Source organism: Mastomys coucha, unplaced genomic scaffold (genome assembly GCF_008632895.1).
Source record: "Mastomys coucha isolate ucsf_1 unplaced genomic scaffold, UCSF_Mcou_1 pScaffold9, whole genome shotgun sequence".
NCBI classification, from domain to species: domain Eukaryota; kingdom Metazoa; phylum Chordata; class Mammalia; order Rodentia; family Muridae; genus Mastomys; species Mastomys coucha.
In genome coordinates this window covers 106638087-106655760 of record NW_022196915.1, presented here as the reverse complement: position 1 = coordinate 106655760, position 17674 = coordinate 106638087, and the positions used below count along the sequence as shown (strand labels likewise).

Genomic DNA, 17674 nt, shown 5'->3' with positions numbered 1-17674 from the left:
ATGTAAATATGCATATATAGCCTGTATGAATGAGTAACCAGTAGTCTTAAATTTAAAATTTGAAGCTCCTCTTTGCATGTGTGTGGATGCTGTGTATTAATGCAGCAAGGTAAGTGTAGACAGGAGACAGAGAGTGGTGTCTCGTTAGACTAGTTCTCTAAGGCAGTTTACAGGCTTCTGGATTCTTGGTAGTTTTAACAGTCATCTGTAGCAAAGTGCATGCTCAGATATTCACATGTGACCCTCCCACTGATGGTGAATTATCCAGCCTCTTTATCTCTCAGCCTTTTCCTTGGCCAGGCTTGTCTTACTAATGGCTTGTGGTCAGCCCTCTCATTCAGGGAGAGGACTGTAAAGAGATCATGAAAGAAAGCTGTCTGTGTCCAGAGGTCTGGACACAGAGACAAATATTTATAGTTTCATTTTTCTTAAAACTCGATTCTGATGTGTACGGGTCATGAGAAAAAGCTGAATTTGACCCGGCACTTCCGTGTTCTGCCCGTGCTTGAGGAGGCGTCAAGTCACAGATGGGTGTGCCTCTCGGTGACCTCCTCTTCCATACCAGGCTGTGAGGAAGCACATGTTGGTCTCCTCCCTCAGGACGCCTTGCCATTTTCCCTTCTGTTCTGACTGCAGTTTTTGTCAGAATGAGTGGGGACAAGGACATGTGTGAGTTTGCGTGTGAACCTGGCAGGCGGCTTGCTCAGTAGGGTGAGGCACACAGACAGGCAGGAAGGCTGCCTGAAGAGGGGGTATCGGCGCCCTGTATGTACCTTGGATTGGATCTGTAGAAGCCCAGGGAGGGCACGTGATTTGGTGGAGGGGCTTATGTGATTAGCACTTAGAAGGATCAGGAGGAGGAAGGGAGAACATCATATGAGATGTCAGATGCGGCTTAGGAGTCAGTGTTATATTTGGTATGGAATGAATGTAAGTGGTGCTATATTAACTGTTGAATATTTTAAGCTCTGCCATATTTTGAAATACCCTTTCGAGAATAACTGCTGTCATGGAGTAGAAGTACTAGAGCCCATTACTGTGCGCTTCCCCATCACCTACCCATAGCCAGTCAGGGTTAGGATCTGAGTCGGGCTAGTCAGGGTGGTGCTCCCACCCCGTGTGCAGGGGTGCTCCCACCCTATGCTATAGGCATTTGCTCCATCACCTACCCCATAGCCGGTCAGGTTAGGATCTGAGTCGGGCTAGCCAGGGCGGTGCTCCCACCCCATGTGCAGGGGTGCTCCCACCCCGCGCTATAGGCATTTGCTCCATCAGCTACCCATAGCCAGTCAAGCTTAGGATCTGAGTCGGGCTAGTCAGGGTGGTGCTCCCACCCTGTGTGCAGGGTGCTCCCACCCCATGTGCAGGGGTGCTCCCACCCCGCGCTATAGGCATTTGCTCCATCAGCTACCCATAGCCAGTCAAGCTTAGGATCTGAGTCGGGCTAGTCAGGGTGGTGCTTCCACCCTGTGTGCAGGGGTGCTCCCACCCCACGCTATAGGCATTTGCTCCATCACCTACCCCATAGCCAGTCAGGTTAGGATCTGAGTCGGGCTAGTCAGGGTGGTGCTCCCACCCGGTGTGCAGGGGTGCTCCCACCCCACGCTATAGGCATTTGCTCCATCAGCTACCCATAGCCAGTCAAGCTTAGGATCTGAGTCGGACTAGTCAGGGTGGTGCTCCCACCCCATGTGCAGGGGTGCTCCTACCCTATGCTATAGGCATTTGCTCCTTCCAGCCAGCCAGACTGATGGTTAGCCTGACTTGATGACTACCGCCACCCCCTGTGTTTTTCTTTTTTTGATTGCACAAGACAGTAGTATCCTGCTTCTGGCTTTGTCAGACTTCAGGGTCTGGGGTTCTAACCCACTGTTCCTATGTACCATGTGGGCTACTGCTGCCCATCAAGATGCTGCCGGGTGGAAAGACCCCACTGGATTTCTGACTTCTGTCTGTGCTCCCTGATCCTCTTTGTGCACATCAGGCAGTTTGTCTTTGGGAATGAAAGTCAAGCCACGCTACTCCTCTGCTGCAGAACCCATACAAAGGTCTTCATATTGGGACCACCCACCCCACACTTCCTCCTCTCTTCCTGCTTGCTTTTCCCTTGGTCCTTCTTAGTATTCACTTCCCTCTGGCTATCAAGGCTTCCTGGGATTCCTGGGACATTGCCATCTTGGCTTTGCATGGCTCTTGCCTGGGCTCTCCCAGGTCTTTGTTCAGGTAGACCTACCCATTGTCACTGCCTTGGGTCATATCCATGCAAAAGCACAGTGACCTAATCTTCAGATACATGTGGGCCCTTGTTGGGGTCCCCAGCTTTGTTTGGGAAGATGTCTGTCTTATCTGTACCCCTGGTGATGCCTCCAACTTGTGACTCTGCCTGAAGGGCCAGCAGGTAACAGCTGAGCTTCATCCACCCTAAGTAACAGTAGCAGTTCTCAGCCTGTGGGGTCTTGACAGCTTGGATCAAACAACCCTTTTATATACCTAGGACCACAGGCAAACACAGATACTTGTATTACAGTTCATAACAGTAGCAAAATTACAGTAATGAAGTAGCGAGGAAAGTAGGTTTTTGGTTGTGGGGTCACTGCCACATGAGGAACCGTATTAGAGGGTTGCAGCCTTAGGAAGGTTGAGGACCACTGCTTTCTAATCTCTAACCACTCATTGCATACCAAACCTTGTAGGAGGGCCGGTGTTGCTCATGGTGGGATGGGCTGGAGACAGGAGCGCCCCCTAACCGTAGAGACTAGAAATCTCCAGGATCCACCGACCAGCCAGAGCCAGGTATATGTCCTCACAGCCACATTTTGGTCTCAGTGAAGTTTTTTCTGAATCAATTTTTGCAATTTTCTCCTGTTCTGCACTGAAGCACTCCATGGGAAGCTTCCTATGAAGGGACACTCACCGTAAGGATGGGTGATCTCAGGGACTGGCTTGTCTCGGTGGGAGGGGTGGGGTCAGTGAGAGGCTGTGGTTAAGAGCACGTGCTGCTCTTGTTCTCACCCACCTGGGGTTGCTCCAGGGACTCTGAGATCCTCTTCTGCCTCCTTAAACACAAAGGTCCACATGTGCATTCTTGTGCACAGACACACACACACACATACATACATACATATTAATGAACCGCTATTTCTTTAAAGAGTGCAATTCTGGAGCCAGCCTTCCGTGTTTAAAACCGACATCCATTACTTCTAGCTGTGCGACTGTGGGCTTCATCTGTCTGCTCCTCATTCTCATCTGCTCTTTATCTGCTGATTCGGATAAGATGGTACTTATCACAGGGTGTTAAATGACTGAGTTGTCCAAGGCTCTCACAGTGGGTGCTGTTATGCCAATTGTAAGCATAGTTGCTGTTGTTTTTCTTGTTGTTGTTTTTTTGGTATCCTCTTTATGGCAAGCCTGAAGAGAAATCTCTTCTCACCATATTCTGAGTAATTTGCATTTTCCTGAGCAACTGCATAAGAGTGTGTGTGTGTGTGTGTGTGTGTGTGTGTGTGTGTGTGTGTGTGTTGGGGGTGGATGTTTGAGACAGGGTCTCTTAGGTTGACCTGGAATTTGGTATGATCCAAGTTTCACTTGCTTCTTAAGTGCTGTTTTTAAGGCATGCACCACCATTCCAAGCTTGCTTTGCTTGCCTGCCTTCCTGCCTGCATTCCTTCCTTCCTTCCTTCCTTCCTTCCTTCCTTCCTTCCTTCCTTCCTTCCTTCTTTCCTCCCTCCCTTCCTTCCTTTTCTTTTTTTTTTAAGACAGGGTCCCGTTATGGAGCTCTGGTTAACATGAAAGTCTGTGTAGACCAGGCTGGGCCAAGATTCACAGAGATCCACTTGCCTTTGCTTCCTGAGATCTGGGACTTTTAACTGATTAAGTCTTGCTTCTTATTTCATACTTGTCGTTTGTGACAGTACGCCTTGTCCCATCTGCTTACTTTGCTCTTAAGTGTGTGTGAGTCACTTTGGGAATAAGGCAACATGTAAAATTAGCAAGCAGAGAACTGTATGGTGAGGAGGAGCTTCCCTGTGGTCACCAGAAAAAAGAAGTAAAGCACAGATGTTTGAATGCGGTCTTCAGCTTTGTAAGGTTGGGGATTGTAAAGTGTCTACAGGAAGGTTCTGTTTATCTTTAAACAATGAGGAATCCTTTCCATTTACCCTGGAAAATGAACTTATCTGGAAAGTGTAGAATGATTGAAGTTCAAGTCTGTCTGTCTGTCTGTCTCTGTGGCTGTGCATGTGTGTCCTGGAGTACTTATATATATGTGTGGAGACCAGAGAGCAGCCTTGGGATGCTTTCCTTAGGCTCCGTCTATGTTGTGGTTTGTGTTTTGAGACAATGTCTGTCTCACACCAGCCTGGAATTTGTAGAGAAGCCAGGGCTGGCAGCTCTCGGGAACATGCCTATCTCTACCTTCCAGCTCTGGAACTGCAATTGCATGCCACTGTATGTGTATGTATGTTTATGCATGTGTGTATATGTGTATATGTGTATGCCTGTGTGTGCTTGGGTTTGTGCGAGAATGTGTGTGCATGTGCATATGAGTGTGAGTGTGTGTTGGGTGTATGCTTGTGTTTGCATGCATATACATGTGTAAGTGTGCCTGTGTATTCTGGGTATGGCACTTTGCTCCCAGGTTTCTCTGCTTCCACCTGAGACATCTCCCTAGTCTTATCCCATTTAAGTATTGACTGCCAAATCTAGCACAATTGATGCGGAAGATTGAGTTGGGATCTCATTCTTGAGTATAGATTTTTCTTTGGGATTTTTGCTTTACCGAGTAATTGAATGTATTAGCTCACTGTGTTGGGAGTTTGTCTTGATTGCTTGTTCGTGCTGGATAAGCAGCAGCTTTGGAGATGCTCACATCCAGGCTGCTGGTAGCTGATGTGAGGGCTGCACATAGGTTGTCTGGCAGGAGGCTAGTCAATCTAACCCTTCCACAGCAGGGAAAGCTTAAGCTGAAGCAAACATTGTCAGTTCCACTGTCTTCTTCCTCTGAGAAAGTCCCATTTTGCTCATGGCTAGCACTGTCATATCGGACTTCCTTTCTGTAATTGTGGGAGAACTAAACACCTCTTGTGTTACTGTGATATATTGTGATCATAGCTGAGGGAAAAGAGGCTGGTCAGTTAGAACCTTGATTGCTGCTGCATATAAGGGAGCAAGGGCATAAAGGGAGAAAAACCCACTAGTTATCAATTTTTCTTGATGCGTGTGTGTGTGTGTGTGTGTGTGTGTGTGTGTGTGTGTTCCTATGTGTACATGTACTTCTGCTATACACATGGAGGCCAGAGGAAGACCTTGGTGCCATTCTCAGGAACGCTGTACACTTTGAGACAGGTTCTCTTGTTGGCCTAGACCTGACCAGTAAGACCAGACTGGCCAGCAAGCCCCTATCTCTAACCCCTGAGAGCTAATTACAAGTGCAACTGCCATTTTTACGTGGTTCCTAGGGACTGAACTTAGGTCCTACTTGAAGGGCCTTTGTTGAGAGAGCCATCTCTCCAGACCCTTGAGTTTCTTTCATTATTTATATCATTTATTATTGTTATTTATATCCCATTATCATATTGGGATAATGTAACTTTATTTTGCCCATGGTAAATTTAAAACTAATTTTTTACTGGCCCTACTACCTTAAAACTGAAGTATAGAATTGAGCCTTTCTTAGCATCAAGATTTTTCTGAGTACTTTAGCCTCCATCAGAATAAGTGGTCCTTTCTAGTTATTACAAAAACATTGCCTGTGAAGGTCTTTTGACTTGTATGCTAATTAAGCAGCCATTTGACATTGGATACTGTTTAAAGAGCACAGAATTGATTACACCTTTATCTTTGGCCACTAAGAACCCCCAGTCTTTCTGATGTGTGTCTTTGCATATCTTTGGGCTAGGGGTGCATGGAACTGGGAGGCAGGCAGAAGGTGTAAATTCAAAATGGTGTTGTGTTAAGGAGCTTGAAGAGTTTGGGAAAAGTAAAGGCTGGGCTTTGACTGTTGTAACTGTGCGTCAATAATACTCTCAGTCTGCCTTGTTCCACCTGGTGGGAGGAGCCTGCTGGCTCTCCAGTGTCGCAGCACCGACGCCTCAGCACTGCTTACAAGGTTCCAGCGCAGGTTGCAGGACCTTGGCTGTGGATGGCTTGGTTTTTCGTCTTCCTTCAGTGCCATTCCTCATGATGCTCAGTGGATTCTGTTCTCTCTCGGCTGTTGATTTCAAGGAGCAGTTGGCTCTCAGTCTGAGTTTTCTCCTGCAGCATAGCTGAGGGTACCCCTGCTGTGTAGTTGCAGCTGCTTGGCAGTGCAGCCTACATCCAGCAGAGAAAGAGGGTGAAGGACCTGCCTGCTGGAGAGGAGGACGGGGCAGGGCCTATCAACTACAAAGGAGGAGGGATGTGACCTGTCTGTTGTAGAGGAGGAAGGGCGGGACACATCAACTTCAGAGGAAGACAGGAAGGGGCCTGTTTATTTCAGAGGAGGAGGAGGAAGCAAGGACCTGTCTGCAGTGGAGGAGGGGGCGGGACCTAACAAACTGCAGAGGGAGAGGGGCGGGGCCTGTCTGCTGCAGAGGAGGGAGGGGGCGGGATCTGTCTGCTGCAGAGGAGGGGGTGGGGCCTGTCTGCTGCAGAGAAGGGCAGGAACTTTTTGCTGGGGGTGGTGGGGGGTGTGGAGTGGGTGGAGGTTGGGGGGCAGTTGGGTGGAGGAGGGTGTGTCTACTGCAGAGGCAGACCTGTCTACAAGGCTTTGTTAGCATTCACCATTTTACTTAACAGTGGGATTTATTTATTTTAGCATTTATTAAACTATAACAGGCAGTAAACACTGGTTATAGAAACTGTGCAGCCTTATGTCCACTGTACAGAGAAAACGATTGGTTTAAATATCTCAAGGCAAAATATGTGAGGATATCATCCATGTAAATAGATTACAGATAGGCTCATAAAATGCATTGATGTTACTGAGGTCTCCATTGTGCCTTTCTCTGCCCCACCAGATTCATATGCCTGTTCTGTGCCTTTGCCACCAGGGCCAGCCGTATTGTGTTGTCCTGGCAAGGTGTAGGGCTCCCTCTGCATACTGCAGTCAGTGAGAAGCAGGGCCACTTCTCTGGCTCTTGGAGGCTGCTCACCCGCCTGCTGCAGGCATTGAGGGGCGAGGTGGGGGTAGGGCATCTCTTCCCTGCCCCACCCACCCCACAGCAGAAGAGAGGCGGGGCCGGCTTTCCCATATTCACACCCGCTAGCCAGCACACCCAATCCCCTGCAATCAGGGTCAGGTCCTCAATGTTGCCCAGGCAAGGGGCAGGGCCAGCTCAGCACAGTGCCTCAGGAGGCTGACCAAGACCAAGAACACCTGCATGGGGCAGGGCCAGCTCAGCACAGTGCCTCAGGCGGCCGTCCAGACCAAGAACACCTACTTGGGCTTTAGTCCTCAGACATCAGCAGAAACCTCAGCTGCCATAAGACCTTGGACCTAGACTTGCCCCACCCCCCTACCCCCAACCCCCTTAGCAGCATGGCCCTCAGATATCTACATAGTCTCTGGTGGCAGCCCAGGCCAGATAGCCACTTGGTTTCTGGTGGTAACTCGGGCCACAGACATCAACACAGACCCCAGCCGCAACAGGACCGCCGACCCATACATGGCCCTTGGCAGCAGGTGCCACTCCAGGGATCAGTGGAATCAGGGCGGGCATTTGGGTTCACGTCTCGTTCTTAATGGTGTTTCATCTTATGTATGCAACATTTTGTATTTATGTATTTATGAATTTATTTGCTCATTCATTCATTTATATTTTTGAGACAGGTTTCTTTGTGTAGCCTGGCTGTCCTGGAACTCTGTAGACCAGGCTGACCTTGAACTCACTTGCCTCTGCCTCCCAACTGCTGGGAAAATATTCATTTATTTTCATTTTATGTGCATTGGTGTTTTGTCTGCATGTGTGTCTGTGTGAGGGTGTCAGATCACATGGAACTGGAATTACAGTTTTGAGCTGCCGTATGGGTGCTGAACATGGAGCCTGGGTCCTCTGGAAAAGCAGCCAGTGTGCCATCTCCAGCCCTGGAACATTTCATTTAACTGGCACTCAGTGTTGCTTCACCCCCTCCAGGCCTTCCCCCCCATTATGGTAAGCATCCTTGCATGTGTGTCTTAAATGCTTATGAGATTGATTTTTGTAGGAGACTTCTAGATATGGAATAGTTAGGTCAGGGAATACTTACTTTTAAAGGGTCTTGGTATATATATTGTGGATTGTTCTGCAGAAAAATTCAAGAGAAGGGCTGGTGTGATGCCTCAGCAGGTAAAGGTGCTTGCCACCAAGCCTGATGATGTTAGTTCAGTCCCCGGGACCTACGTGGTGGAAGTTGATAATTGACTCATCCTCTGACCTTCACATCTGTGCTGTGGCGTGGGCTCCTGTCTCTGCCCCCCTATAATAATATGTTTAAAAATGTTTCTCAAGGCAAGCAAGTTTGTGTTCTCCCTTGTGAAGGGCAGCCTTCAGCTTTACCCTCCCTTAAGCTGCTGATGGGGCTCTCGGTTAAGCAGACAGTAGAGACTTGGATCTCTGCGCTTCAGCTGGTAACATCAGCTTTGGTTTAGTTAGCCTCTGCCTCTGGAAGCATTAGCATCCTTCCATGTTCCGGGAGAATTCTGAGATGTTCCATCGAGGGGATGGACTGTGTTTGTTCTGCGAGGGCTTCGCCCTTTTAGGGCTGGGATAGCTGTTTCTTGGAGATTCAGACGGAGAGAGCAGCAGACCCAAGGACAGAAGAGTGTGACCAGATGCGAGTGCTTGCTAATACTCTACTCCACCCTTGCCCTCTCTGCAGGGCAGGCAATCATATCACTCCGCTAGCCTTAGAGAGCAGCTCTGGCTTTCTGGCTTTTTCAGAGTAGCATTTGTTGTTTTTATAGAGAGACTATGTAATTATTGTAGAAAATTCAGAGAGTAAAGAGAGACAAACCACCCGTAACCCAGCAGGCTGGGAGTCATCACCACTTAATAGGTAGTATATTGCTTTGTAATGATTTTCTCTGTGTGTGTGAATATTAAAATGGGATTGTATTTTAGAAGTCTCTGATGTCCTTTTCACTTCTACTTTATTAGAAACAATTTCTTATGTTCAGGACATCTCTTAAAACATGATTAAATAAATACATCATATGTCCATTATGACATTACTATAATTTTTAGATACTTCTGTTGGTGTACATTTAGATCATTACAAATTTGATTTACACCAAAGTACTGTGTGACTACACAGTTATTTTTGTAGGCCTGATTCATAAAAGTGAATTACTAAGGCAAGAACGACTTTTCTTTCTTATTGTATTTTAAGACTGATTTTCACTATGTATCCCAGGTTAGCCTCAAACTTGTGATCTTCATTCCTCAGCTTCCAGTGTGGTTTTTTAAAAAAGATTTATCTATCTATTATATGTAAGTATACTGTAGCTGTCTTCAGACACCCCAGAAGAGTGCACCAGATTTTGTTACGGATGGTTGTGAGCCACCATGTGGTTGTTGGGATTTGAACTCAGAACCTTCAGAAGAGCAGTCAGTGCTCTTACCCACTGAGCCATCTCACCAACCCCTCAAGTGTGCTCTTGATAGAAGTAATTTTAAAAGTTTATTCTTATTTTATGCATATAAATATTAGACCTTCACACACACACACACACACACACACACACACACACACACACACCCCTGGAAGCCAGAAAGAGGGTGTTGGATCCCCTGCACCCCTAGAACTGGAGTTATAGATAGTGATGAGCTGCCACATGGGTGCTAGGAATCAAACCCATGTCCTCTGGAAGAGCATCAAATGGCCCTAACCACTGAGCCACCTCTCCAGACACAGCAGGAAGCTTTTTAAAAGCTTTAAATTCACAGCATTACATTTGTTTATTTGTTTACTTATTTTCTAGACAGGGTTTTTCTGTGTTGCTCTGTCTGTCCCGGACCTCATTCTGTAGACCAGGCTGGCTTCAAACTCTGAGATCTACCTGCCTCTGACTCCTGAGTGCTGGGATTAAAGCTGTGTGCCAACACTGCCTGGCTTTAATTTAATTTTTTAAAACAATATTAATCAGTTTAGTGTGTGTGCATGATCATACACACATGCATGCTTGTCAGGTGTAGTGTGGAACTCGAGGACAGTTTGGAGGAGTTGGCTTGCCAGTTTCACCACGTGCAACCTGGGATTGAACTCACTGAACTCGATGGCAGTTGCCTTTACCTGCCGAGCCGTCTCACCAGCCTTTAGTTCCTTATTGCTTGTTTCACTAACAGGATTTTGCGTAGAGATGATCCTGTGCACACAGCAGCATTTTCCTCGGCAGCTTTCCCTATGACTTTTACATGTAGAAATTCTTACCTGAGATCAGATATTTATGAGCTCTTTGGTTCCTAGGGTCTTTTGGTCTATTTTCTTCCTTTTCGGCCTAGGGATCAGCAAGTTACAACCTCTGGGTCAACTCTATCCTCCCATTTGTTTTTATAAATAGCATTTTACTGGCCAGCTACTTTTTTGCTTATTTACATAGCAGCCCGGTGCTTTAACAGTCACAGAGTTGTGCTTTATGACTGAAACTCAGAATACTTATCAGTAGATTAAGCACATTTGCTGACTGGCCCTCACAGAAGCTCGCTGTTTCAGTCGACTTCAGATATCCTTACGGTGTGCGTGCTTTAGCTGCGATCCTAATTGGATCCCTACTCCCTTTCCCCCAACCCTTGTGGAAAGCACACTCGATACTCACTGTTACTCTCTCATGTATCAGTCTTTGCCTGCATGTACCAGAGAAGGCAGGGTTTTTACCCAACTGCCAGTTTAACTGCATTACAGAAAATAGAAATAAATTTAGAGAGAGAGATTGTATTTTATACAAAAAAGATTTGTATTTTATAAAAAAAGATTTATTTATTTTATATATGTGAGTACACTGTCTACTTTCAAACACACCAGAAGACAGCATTGGATCTCATTATAGATGCTTGTGAGCTGCCATGTGGTTGCTGGGAATTGAACTCAGGACCTCTGGAAGAACAGTCAGTGCTCTTAATCGCTGAGCCATCTCTCCAGCCCCTTAATTCATATTTTTAAAATATAGAATACACAGGGGACTAGAGTACTTACCATTCCCCCTGAGGACCTTTGTTCTATTCCCAGCACCCACATCACATCATTCACAATATCCTGTGATTCCAGTCTCAGGGAATCCAACACCCTACTTATGCTCCTTCCCCAATTGTTCATAAAGCAACATATGAATCTTTAAAAAATACTAGAATAAACAGGTTATGCAGCATAAGTTGCTGAACTAAGTACTTTTTTGAAGTTATAGACAGAGATTTGACACCTAAGTGGTCTGATAAAACATGCATTAGCTAGAATCTTGGAGCTAAGGATTAACTTTTGAGTACATTTGTAAATTCCCCTTTTAAGGGAAATCATCTGTTTATAAAGCAGATCACACTAGCCTTTATATGGATTCCTGGTTTATTCTGATGAAAGAAGAATTCCATTCTAGCAGCTGCATCCTCCAGTAATCTTGGTTTGTTTCTCCATTTTCCTGTCTTTACTAACAATGGAATGTCATCGGATAGAACAAAGGAGTCAGAGGTGGTTCCAAAGCATACAGACAGACCTGCGTGAACACACACACTCACACACACACAGAGGCACATGCATACATACACATACACTCACACATACAACACACACTCTCAAACACACACACAGAGGCATATGCATACATACACATACACTCACACATACAATACACACTCTCAAACACACACACAGAGGCACATGCATACATACACATACCCACAGCCACACCCACACGCACTCACACACACACTCACACACACAGAGGCACATGCATACATACACACACCCACACTCACACACACACTCACACACACAGAGGCACATGCATACATATACATACACTCACACACATACACACACATTCACGCAGAGGCACATGCATACGTATACATATACTCACACATATAACACACACACACACACAGAGGCACATGCATACATACACATACACTCACACATACAACACACACTCATACACACAGAAGCACATGCATACATACACATACACTCACACATACAACACACACTCACACACACAGAGGCACATGCATACGTACTCATACACCCATACATACAACACACACATACACACATACAACACACACACTCTTACACGCACACACATACTCACACACACAGAGGCACATGCATACATACACCCACACTCACACACACCCACACTCACACATACACACACACACTCACACACACATACATACACACTCACACATGCACACACACATACACACACAGAGGCACATGCATACATATACTCATACATTTAACACACACACACACACACACACACACACACACACACAAACACCTACCTCCCAAAGTGGGGACTCTGAATCTTTACAGAGACAGAGTAAATGCTGATGCCTTCTGTAACTCCTATGCATTCTAAGGATAGTTAATGTCCTTTATCTAGATCTAAACTAAAATGATGAATGAAAGGCTGTCTCACCATTTTCAAATATCAATTAACAATCAAAAACCTTCTCTAAACATACATTCCAAGTAATATTTTTTATTTAGCTAATGAAAAACATCTTAGAAGACAATAGGCGTGAATTATGAACTACACGGAGGGACAATTTAGAACTGGTCCCCAGTCAAGGTTCTTCCCTCCAGCCCCTTCTCCGATCTCCTTTGTGGACCCTTAACTTTTGAGATTGTTCTGTGTAGCTGAGGCTGGTCTTGAACTCCTCTGCCTCCTAAGTGCTGGGACTGTATCCCTATATACCTGGCTCTCCTCTTCAGAAGGTAGGTCATGCCTGTGCTCACCCTCTGTGGTGAGAATCTGTAGGGTTCTCAGTTGTGGGGATGGTTGTAGCCCACAAGCTAAGGAACTGAACCCTTTTGTGTCTTTGGCATTACCTGTGTGTGTCTTCCAGGCTTGACATAGTAATGCTTTTAGAGGTCGGATCTTAGAAGTTATTATTTCTCTGTGTTGGCAGGGTGCGTCAAACATTGCCCTTCCCCTCACTGACCCCACCATTTCTCTAATTACCAAATGGTGATGGATGCCTGCTAACCATTGGGTGCTGAGATGGGAGAAACCGCAGATGCTGGTCCCTACAGCCTGTACAGCTAGTGGGTAGATCGACTTGAGATGCGAGTGACACTGGGTGACAGGAGAGCCCATAGAGTCCCTGGGGAAAGAATTTAAGGAGGTGCACGTGCAGGACATGGCCATTTTTAGAGGAGAGCTATGAGGGACACTGAAGCCTTCTCAGAGAGGTTCTAGTTAAGTGCATAGTGTGGCCTCACTGTTAAGAAGACAAGTGTAGAGGCACAGAGGGGACCAAAGAGCCCGCAGAAATAAGCAGAGGCAAGACTACGGTGGGTCTTTTGTATTTTAGAGAATCATATACTGAAGATGATGAGGATGATGATGAGGATGATGATGATGATTTGGAGACAATGTTTGGCTCAGTAGCCCAGGCTACTATTTATTATTCTCCTACCTGATTCTCCCAAGTGCTGTCTGTCATTGTAGCCCTGATAACTGAAATTTTTAAACAAAGAAAAGACATAGTCAGATTCCTCTTGTAAAAAGATCACTCAGCCTGCATAGTAGCTGGTGTATTAGAGAAAGGGTAATTCAGTAGCTGGTGTATTAGAGAAAGGGTAATTCAGTGATGAGGTCATTTTAACAGAGTGACGGGTTACAGTGGCCTGAACTAACATGCTGTTAGAGATGGAGAGAACATACCAGAGGCTAGGCAGGTAAGTCAGACAGGAAAGAGGAGAAAGGGTTCTGCCCTCAGATGATCTCCAGGGTGCCATTGTGTGTGTGTGTGTGTGTGTGTGTGTGTGTGTGTGTGTAAGATTTTAAGCCTCTTGCCTCCAACTCACCAGTGCCACATCTTTATGATGCATTGAAACATTTAACAAAATATGCTGTATGTGCAGTGCTCTCCACTGGGGTTAAAAGTGAGTGCCAGCACTGTCTGGTGATGGTAACTACTTGCCACCCTGTTCTAAGGCCTTTGTGCTTCTGTTTACTCCTTTATTCCTCATGACAATACCGTGGGCTGCAGTGATGGTGGCGGCCTTGGTCTTCTAGACAGAGAGCCAAAGGGAGGGCCCAAAGTCGTCACAGGTCCTGCAGCCAGCTGAGCAAGAAGGCCAAGTGTCAGGACAGTAGTCTGGTTCTGGAACCATGTAGTTAAGGACATCGGAGTGTGCCTGTGAGTGCAGCCTGAGGGTCTGAAGGCAGAGTGTAAAAGCCAAGTCACGGCATGTGGAAAAGCATTCCAACAGCTGAGGGACAGAAAGCCAGACAGGAGCTGAATAGGAGCCTGTCCTGTTCTAGCGTGGGAAACAGACATGAACATGAGGAAGAAATTACAGAGTTCCCTCCAAGATCAAAAGGTCTGTGTGTACCTGCTGAGCAGGAGTGGCAGAACAGGGATGAGGGTGCCGTGTGAGCTGGGCTTTGAAGGATAAAGACCAACGCCCAGGTCATAGGGTGCAAGCACGGAGAGGTCATAGGTGAGGTGGGAGCCTGTTCTCTTGTTGCTTGAAGAATGCTGAGAAGTTCAGAGTTTGGGGTCAGGATGAGTCAGCCAGAGCAGCCTTGTGGGCTGAGCAGTCCGTGTATGTGCCAGTCTGAATCCTATACAGCCCTGGATGGGGGCTGGCGAGTTCTATCACCCCAGACTGGAGTTGCTGTCAGCTAGAGATGGGCCTGCCTAGGATGAAAACTTCATCCTAGGGTCAGGATATTCTTTGAAGTGTGGTTTACCTGACTGCTGTATGCTGGAAGTAGGCAGCAGTGCCAGGCCCCCCATGCAGAGGTGGCTGTGCTGCAAGTCAGGGCGGCACATACTTGTGATTTGGTTGAGTTTGAGTGTCAGAGACAGATTCACCTTTTGTTGGGCCCATCACTTTTTCCATGTTGAAGTCCCTGATTTTTTTAGAAAAGCGAATGCCAGGTAAAGCCCAGGACCCCAGGAGAAGCTTCCCTCTTCTCTCCCCTGCCTGGGGTCTGGGTTGCCCCAAACTACGTCTCTCTGATCCCTCGGTGCTGTGCCATGCTTCCTATTGGCCTCATCTTCTTAGCCCTCAGCTGGTAGTCATGTTGTTTAACTACTTCAGGTTAGCCCAAGGTCTCTTAATGTGATATCTCAGAAGGTTCCTGGCACCATGACCGTTCTTCTTGTGTTTCTGCTGCTGTGTCCTAACACAAGAAAAACCCAGAGGAACGGTCTCCTCAGGGGCCTGGAGGGGCTGCAGTGCCAAGGAAGTCCTCCTTCCCATGCTAAGTCTGAGGCTCTTTAGACACAGGCAGGAGCGAGGAGCCTGTACCAGGGACCGGGTGACTCCGGAGTCTGATTGAAGATTTATTTTATTTATTATTATATATAAGTACACTATAGCTGTATTTAGACACACCAGAAGAGGGCGTCAGATCTCATTACGGATGGTTGTGAGCCACCATGTGGTAGCTGAGATTTGAACTCAGGACCATCGGAAGAGCAGTCAGTGCTCTTAACTCCTGAGCATCTCTCTAGCTCCCAGAGTCTGATTTATTGAAGGCATCTGAGGGCTAGCTTACCTAAAAGGCCTCACCTGGTCGACAGTTTTTTAACCCAATTTTAGAGGTTTCCTTGCAGTCAGTGAGGGAGAGGCGGACCCAGGACAGTAACACCTGGGATGAGTTCTGTGGTAAAGGAGGGAAGAGAAAGTTTGAGCATCCACAGACCTGCCAAAGCCTTTCCAGGCAGGGAGGCCATAGGTAGTCTGTCAATAGGAAGGCATTCTCGAAGATGCTTGGGGCTCCTTGGCTTCCTTCCCCACTCTACAGCCTGGCATTTGAAAGCCAATCTCTGTGCCTAATTCTCTGGGTGCTCACCACCCACCGCAGGTGCTCAGAGCTAACCCTCCCCCACCTCCCTTTATTCACTGTCAGGACTTAACAGTTTCAGTGTGAATGATCTCAGATAGACGTTAGGTCTTACACGATGTTAGGGAGTCACGTGGTCTGACATAAATAGCGAAGTGACTGGTACCTGCCAAAGCGCATTTGCACTTCAGAAGGGAGTTTGTTCGCTAGGGTGGCCCTGGAGGGGTCCTGAGAGGCTTTGGCAGAGTGAACAGAGCCTGCAGTGTGCCAGACCCTGTGTGTGGGTTTGCATTTTGTTTAATGTCAGAAGTACCTCATGTCACGTTTCTTCTTTTCAAACAGTTTCCCCTTTAGATTTCTGGAGCATATTTCTAGTGCTGGCTGATTGGGGAAGGCATAGATTTGAGGGGGTTTTGTCTCCTCTAAGCCTCTCTTCCATGCTTATAGGAGGTTGAGTGTGGGAATCTGGCACCTCACCTTGGGAAGCTCTGGCTGGTCACATGATTGAAGATGCCTGCTGGGGACATTGTTCTGTCTGAGACCCCAGGGCCTTTTTAGTTCTGTGTCCTGTGGGATCTGCATTAGGCATGGCTTCATGTCCAGGACATAATATAGCAGCAGCAGAAACTGCAAAGGATTGTTAAAAGGGCCTCTTCTGTTCACAGCTAAAGTTAGTCAGCAGAGCCACCTTCTCCCTGTGTTCTCTCTCAGCCTCTGTCAGGCCAGACCGTCGCAATGGCAGAGAGGTTTTGGGGGTGTTCAGGGCTGAGGTGTTACAGGTTGGCAAAGCCCTAAGTGTTCTACTACTCCCTGCAAATAGACATCATTGGTTTCTTTTTTAGATTTTCCTTTTATGTGTACTAGTGTTCTGCCTACATGTTTATATATGTACCACGTGCATGCTTGATGCCCACGGAGGCCCTAAGAGGGTGTTGGATCCTTTGGAGTGGAGTTTTGATGGTCATGAACCACCACGTGGGCACTGGGAACCAAACCCAGGTCCTCCGGAAGAGCAACAAGTGCTCTAAACTGCTGAGCTCTCTCCAGCCCCCTTATTTTTATTTTTACCCCACGGGGTTTCATGAGTTCTTTTCCCAGAACAGATGGGGGTGCTGGGGGTGCCTGAGCGCTTCAGTGGGAGAGTGGAAAGAGGTCTTCTTTCTACTTTCAGTTGTCAGTCAGAGGGGCGAGCTGCCTCTTGGGCTGGGCTCTTGTATCACAGAAGGATGCAGGCTGCTGTCCAAATCAGACTCTCTCATGACCAGTTTGTAAAACTGGTGGAAACTCCAATCGTTTGTGCAGATGTGTGTTTATCTAAAAGAGGCTGGACCCTGTCCAAAGGCAAATTCTGCAGGAACAGTCTTAATTTTGAAAACAACCTCTGGCTAACACAGACATTTAAAACCTCATTTGTTTGTGTAAATTTTTAATCACCTTCATCCTATTAAAAAATAAACATTAGAAAGAAGATGATGAAGCAGAGAAGGTAAGTTTTAGGGCTGTTTATGCTGTCTGCCATGCAATTTCAGATATGTAGGGCCAGGTTCTCCACAGGCACAGTGGAGAAGAGAAGGTCAGGTGGCCTGAGATAAGTGGGAGAGGCCCTTACTTAAGAATTCTGCTAATAATTTAGTTTGAAAAGCAGCTATAATATATATATATATATATATATATATATATATATATATATATATA

General features: G+C 46.7%; 1 protein-coding gene across 22 annotated transcripts in view; it reads left to right on the top strand.

Moving 5' to 3' along the window:
- Positions 1–17674, top strand: part of Dock9 (dedicator of cytokinesis 9) — a 269590-nt gene that overhangs the window by 64495 nt on the left and 187421 nt on the right. The window lies entirely within an intron of this gene.